The following is a 7,419-nucleotide window of genomic DNA, read 5'->3' on the forward strand; positions in this document are numbered from 1 at the left end:
ACCGAAGACAGCATTTCGTTCCAGATATGGACACTACGAGTTTATTGTGATGTCTTTTGGTTTGACGAATGCTCCGGCAGTGTTTATGGACTTGATGAACAGAGTGTTTAGGGAGTTCCTAGATACTTTTGTGATCGTGTTTATTGATGATATCTTGATATACTCCAAGACGGAGGCCGAACATGAGGAGCATTTACGTATAGTTTTGCAAACACTTCGGGATAATAAGTTGTATGCAAAGTTCTCGAAATGCGAGTTTTGGCTGAAGCAGGTGTCCTTTCTGGGCCACGTGGTTTCTAAGGCTGGAGTCTCTGTGGATCCAGCTAAGATAGAGGCAGTCACCGGTTGGACCCGACCTTCCATAGTCAGTGAGGTTCGTAGCTTTCTGGGTTTAGCAGGTTATTATCGACGGTTTGTGGAGAACTTTTCTCGTATAGCTACTCCTCTTACTCAGTTGACCAGGAAGGGAGCTCCTTTTGTTTGGAGCAAGGCATGTGAGGACAGTTTCCAGAACCTTAAACAGAAGCTAGTTACCGCACCGGTTCTTACTGTACCTGATGGTTCTGGCAGTTTTGTGATTTATAGTGATGCTTCCAAGAAGGGTTTGGGTTGTGTTTTGATGCAATAGGGTAAGGTGGTCGCTTATGCGTCTCGTCAGTTGAAGAGTCATGAGCAGAACTACCCTACACATGATTTAGAGTTGGCAGCGGTGGTTTTTGCTTTGAAAATATGGAGGCATTACTTATATGGTGAAAAGATACAGATATTCACGGATCATAAGAGCTTGAAATACTTCTTTACTCAGAAAGAATTGAATATGAGACAGCGAAGGTGGCTTGAGTTAGTGAAGGATTACGATTGTGAGATACTGTATCATCCAGGCAAGGCAAATGTGGTAGCTGATGCTCTTAGTAGAAAGGTATCACATTCAGCAGCACTTATTACCCGACAGGCCCCATTGCATCGGGATCTCGAGCGGGCTGAGATTGCAGTGTCAGTGGGGGCAGTCACTATGCAGTTAGCCCAGTTGACGGTACAGTCGACTTTGAGGCAAAGGATCATTGATGCTCAGGGTAACGATCCTTACTTGGTTGAGAAACGTGGCCTAGCAGAGGCAGGGCAAGCGGTTGAGTTCTCATTATCCTCTGATGGTGGACTTTTGTTTGAGAGACGCCTCTGTGTGCCGTCAGATAGTGCGGTTAAGACAGAATTATTATCTGAGGCTCACAGTTCCCCATTTTCCATGCACCCAGGTAGTACGAAGATGTATCAGGACCTGAAGCGGGTTTATTGGTGGCGTAACATGAAGAGTGAGGTAGCAGAATTTGTTAGTAAATGCTTGGTGTGTCAGCAGGTTAAGGTACCAAGGCAGAAACCAGCGGGTTTATTACAACCCTTGAGCATACCGGAATGGAAGTGGGAAAATGTGTCCATGGATTTCATTACAGGACTGCCGAGAACTCTGAAGGGCTTTACAGTGATTTGGGTTGTGGTGGACAGGCTTACCAAATCAGCGCACTTCGTTCCGGGTAAATCCACCTATACTGCTAGTAAGTGGGCACAGCTGTACATGTCGGAGATAGTGAGATTACATGGAGTGCCAGTGTCGATTGTTTCTGATAGAGATGCCCGTTTCACTTCCAAATTCTGGAAGGGTTTGCAGACTGCTATGGGCACGAGGTTAGACTTTAGTACAGCTTTCCATCCACAGACTGACGGTCAGACTGAGCGTCTGAACCAAGTTTTAGAGGATATGTTGCGAGCGTGTGCATTGGAATTTCCAGGTAGCTTGGACTCCCACTTACATTTGATGGAATTTGCTTATAATAACAGTTATCAGGCTACTATTGGCATGACACCATTTGAGGCCTTGTACGGCAAATGTTGTAGATCCCCGGTTTGCTGGGGTGAGGTGGGTGAGCAGAGATTGATGGGTCCTGAGTTAGTTCAGTCTACTAACGAAGCGATACAGAAGATTAGATCACGCATGCATACTGCTCAGAGTAGGCAGAAGAGTTATGCAGATGTGAGGCGGAAGGATCATGAATTTGAGGTAGGGGACAAGGTGTTCCTAAAGGTAGCACCTATGAGAGGTGTCTTACGATTTGAAAGGAGGGGAAAGCTGAGTCCCCGTTTTGTTGGGCCGTTTGAGATTCTGGAGCGGATTGGCCCTGTAGCTTATCGCTTGGCGTTGCCACCATCACTCTCGACAGTTCATGATGTGTTTCATGTTTCTATGTTGAGGAAGTACGTGCCAGATCCATCCCATGTAGCGGATTACGAGCCACTGGAGATTGATGAAAACTTGAGCTATACTGAACAACCCGTTGAGGTGCTGGCTAGAGAGGTGAAAACGTTGAGGAATAAAGAAATTCCTTTGGTTAAAGTCTTATGGCGGAATCACCGGGTGGAAGAGGCTACATGGGAGCGAGAAGATGACATGAGGTCCCGTTATCCCGATCTGTTCGAGGAATAAAACTTTCGAGGACGAAAGTTCCCTAAGGAGGGAAGAATGTAACGCCCCGAATTTTCGAGGTAAACTTTTATCGTTTTATATAATTTTTCGGGAATTTTAAATTTTGGATTAATTTCTGAAATTCTGAAATTTATATTTGTAAATTTATATAATAATAATATAATAGTAATTATATTATTATTATTATTTATTATAATCTTTATATATAATTTAATATTAATATTATCTTTTATTATTATTATTATTAGTATTATTATTATTATTATTAATTAATTATTAAAAGTTAATATATATATATATATAATAATATTTTATATATTATTATTATTATTATTTATAATTATTAAAAGTTAATATATATATATATATATAATATTTTTTAAAAAAAAAAAAAGAAGAAAACCCTAAACGTATTCGCGCGCGCCCCTCCCTTCTCTTTCGAATTCCATCTTCTTCTTCTCCGTTCCCAGCTGTCACGCCGCCGCCCGTCTTCAGCATTCTCTTCTCCCTCCGTCAGCGCCACCACCATTCTCCTCAATCTTCTCCTTCTTTTCCGACAGCGCCAGCACCGCCTCCTTCGTCTTCGTCGCCGTTGCCTCGCAATGTGGTCCGCGCACGGCTAGCTGTCGACGGGTCCTCCCAGATCGGTCCGACGCTCTCTCTCCCTTCATCTCCGTCATCTCCGATGCTCTCTCTCTCTCTCTTCATCTCGTGCACTCGAACAAGCTGTCCTTCCATTTTCGTCGTGCTTTCCCCTTCCGGCTGTCGTCGAGTGAAAATAGAGGGAGAATAGTCGTCGCGTGTGCGCCGACTGCAAACGATTGAGCCGAGCCGATCGAGCCGATGCGTGCAATAGCTGAACCGAACCGAGCCGAGAGCCACAAGCCGTGAGCCGAGCCGCGAGCCATAAGCCGAGCCGTAAGCCGTGAGCCGAGCCGCGAGCCACAAGCCGAGCCGTAAGCCGTAAGCCGAGCCGCGAGCTACAAGCCGAGCCGTAAGCCGTGAGCCGAGCCGCGAGTCACGAGCCGAGCCGAGCCGAGCCAAGGATCGAGTCGAGCCGAGGACCGAGCCGAGCCGAGCCGAGCCGAGGATCGATCCAAGCCGAGCCGAGCCGCGAGCTGGCCAACCCAAGCCACGAGCCGAGCCGAGCCGAGCCGGACACCTCCAAGCCAAGCCGAGCTCCCTGTTCACCGAGCCACCTAAGCCTTCCTCCCTCCACTCCGGGTCATGGTGAGTTTTCGGTAAGGATTGTTTTGATGATTTTCCTAATGTTGCTACATCCGATTCGAATTTGAATATTGGAATAAGATTTGGTCCTACCTTTCATCCCTTGAAGGTATTACGGGGTTGATGTTTAAGTTCTCGGGTTCTGCGGCAGGCTTGTTTGGAGATAGCTTTCTTTTCCTTGGGTAAGTCAACGGTTGTTGCTTAGGGCCAAGTAAAATGACTTCTACTAGTATCATCGTTTAAAAACCCTTGTGTTTTCGTTCAGGTGGATCCGTTGAGCGTGGACTCGATCGAGGGGCATAACCGAATTTCAGGTAAGGGTTTTCCTACTACTGGACCTCGGATCGAGGCTGGAAACGTAGTAATCCACAGGGGATTACACGTTAGTGACTGTACCGAATAAATGTATGTGTGTTTGACTTTTAAGTGTTGTTGCTATACTCTTGTCTGATGGAAAAGTAACGCGACCGCTAGTTGTAGCTTGTGTGCTATCAGGTGTAAGGAGTTGCTTGTGGATAGACCCCGATGCTGGATGTTCGGTATAGTGTGGTTATGTTAATAGGCTACGTTGTAAACTGGAATTGTATGTCGATGGACCTTGAAGTTTACGGTTAGGTACGTGGTATTCATTGGTCTGGACATTGATCATGGAGTTGGTCGGGGAAGGACGGTGAGTCCGATCTTGATTGATTAGTTGATTGGGTCTAGGGGTTACCATAATGGTGTGCGAATTGAAAACGCGTATAGCAACTGAGGGTGTAGTTGTTTAAACCTATACTATCTGACCGGCGAAGCCTATGGCGAAATTGTAATATGAGTGTTGATGTCGTATGACTGTGGTAGACGGTTTAGTATGGACTGAGGGGTAACGGTTAGCTTCATCTATGGGGTAGTGTACCTTACGGATATGTGCATCCTTCGGGAGCACTAGACTGATATGTGCATCCTTCGGGAGCACTAGACTGATATGTGCATCCTTCGGGAGCACTAGACTGATATGTGCATCCTTCGGGAGCACTAGACTGATATGTGCGTTCTACGGAACCACTAGACTGTTATGTAGGGTACCCCTGAATAGAAAGTTAATTGTTGTTCCCTAACGGGCCCAGTAGTGGGTCCCCTTACTGGGTATGTTTATACTCACTCTTTTCTCTTCTTAAACTTTTCAGGTAAGGGCACAGCGAGGGGCAGACCGACGAGGGGCAGGAAGGATGCGTGAAGGCCATATGGACGCGTCTGATTTTCTTATTGCTTCCGCTGATGTATTTTGTCAGAATATTTGGTTTTGTGATTTTGAGTTGATGACCTGAGTTTTTATTTGAAACTTTTGTGACTGTGATTTAAAATAGGGCCCGATACTGTTTTTGTAATATTTCTAACGTTTTAAGAAATCGTAACCGGTCCGTTATAAATTTTGTTTTGTGTGGTCGAGTTTTAGTACTGAGTAGTGACCTCAGCTTAGTCCGGAAAGTTGGGTCGTTACAAATATCTCGTTATATCCATTATTCTTCTACGATCATAATAGTAATATTTGTAGTATATAAAAAATAATAGGTCTTGTATAGATTATAGATGCAATTGGATTGATTACACATTTGACCATGGACTCCATATTTCATTTAACATAAATAAATAACAAACATAATCAAATGAAATGTATTTTTTCAATTAATTTGGATAGATTTACATTTTTAAAAAACTAAACATAACCCAATATGTGAAGTTATTTGGTCATGAACCACGATAAGTTAACAAATTATGAAATTCATACTCATAAATCTAGTTAAGTGTTTGGTCAAATTCCTTATGCTATTTGCTAACTAACATTCATTTTTTTTTTCAAAAAAAATGAAATGATGGTTGGTAAGTTGGTAAGTTGGTAACTATGTTTTCATATTTTTAACTATAAAGTCAATTTTACTATAGCTAGGATTCTCACTTTTTTTTCTCTTTCTTTTGGACCAAAAACTTAAATAAGTAAATAAATAAACAGACTACTTGTAGCTTTTGATTAGTTAAATCACATAAGCTTATCAAGTAAACTAAAGACGTGACTTTGCCAAAATTTCCACAAAATAATTTATTAGATATTAACGATGATTACTAAAATATTTTTCAACTAAAATACCAAAATTAAATAAAACATTGAAAAGATTAAGGGGACATTTGGGAAAAAAATATAATGAGACTTAAATAATCCGTTTCGAATAGAACAAATAATATTTAAAAGTTTCAAATTAGTTAGGGTAAACTCTATTTTAAAAGTCTCATTTTTTATATTTGCTTCAAAATTTATTATTTATCTTCTCATTTTTTTTATTCTATTTCAGGATGTTTCTATTTTTTTCTAAACTAAAATAGTTTTTACTTCAAATACATATCATTAATATTCAAACTAGAATAATCTAGAATTATTTTAACCCAACTACAATACTCTAGAACTATAATAATCAATTCTTTTCTCCAAAACGTTTTCCTTTTAGAATTAGAATAGAATAAACTAAAAAATTTATAGATTAATTTCTTTAACCAACGTAAAAATTTTTGATTCGAGTATATATAACAAACAAGACAACTAAAAATTGAACCTCATGCTAAAAAAGACAATAGCAAATCTCTTCACCATTTGATTTGTTTAGGAGGAAAAATATATTTAGTTTTACAAATTTTGAGAAATATATATGAAATATGTGCATTTGATTCTTGAATTTTGAAAATATGCAAGTTTTATTTTCAATTAGAAGATTTATAAAAATGGACTTAATAAGTTATTAAAATTTATGATATTTTTTTTAAAGAAATTACTAATGTAATTAAAAATGTGATATAAAAAATAAAATGAATGCAGTAAACTAAACACAATGTATGAATGATTATAGCATAAGTTTTGGTAGGAAGGAACATTGAAAGTATATGTAAGATAAGACCCAATAAAAAGGGGTATTATAGATTCCCCACGCAAACATACAAGACTCTATTGAAAGGATGGAATCCTGTTGTCTGTGTCTTCAAGATATCTCAGCCGTTAATTGTTCCTCGTGTATTTTGCCGCAACTATCGCTCCATCATCCACAACGCTGAATTTAATATTTATATCTGAATGGGCAATTTTGGTATTTTGTCCAAAAGACTTGTTTCCCACGTGGACGGCTTCCATGTCCGTACGGATCTCTAGCAACTGAATCCATATACATTCCTTTTATTTTATTATCTATATATTAACATTAGAATTAGAATTTGAGAAAAGTATCTTTCAAAAATATTCTTTTTGGGGAAAAGTATATAAATGAGGCATTTTGGATTTTCAGTTAGATTAAAGTGTTGATTTCTGAAATTTTCAATACTTTACTCAAATTTAATTCCTACGGACATGCCCTAAAATCAAAAATCAAAAATGAAAAATAAAAGAAATGAATTAAAGTGTGTCGAGTATCATTTATCCTCGATATCGTGTATTCATTTTTATTATCCACGTAACAATATTAAAATAGTTTAGAAATGAAAAAAAATAAATTTATTGAATAACAAGCTATAAATTGAACAATTTAATGAAATGTACAAAAATAAGTGATCCTCGACCTACACTAAATATAAACTTGTTTGCTAAAAATGAGTTCATGAATACGTATAGTTGTTTAAAAAGTAAAATATTTAAATCTATTGATTCAATATATAGTTGGAATAAAAAAAGTAAATGCAAATTCTTTATCATTTAG

This window comes from Cucumis melo, chromosome 6 (genome assembly GCF_025177605.1).
Source record: "Cucumis melo cultivar AY chromosome 6, USDA_Cmelo_AY_1.0, whole genome shotgun sequence".
NCBI classification, from domain to species: domain Eukaryota; kingdom Viridiplantae; phylum Streptophyta; class Magnoliopsida; order Cucurbitales; family Cucurbitaceae; genus Cucumis; species Cucumis melo.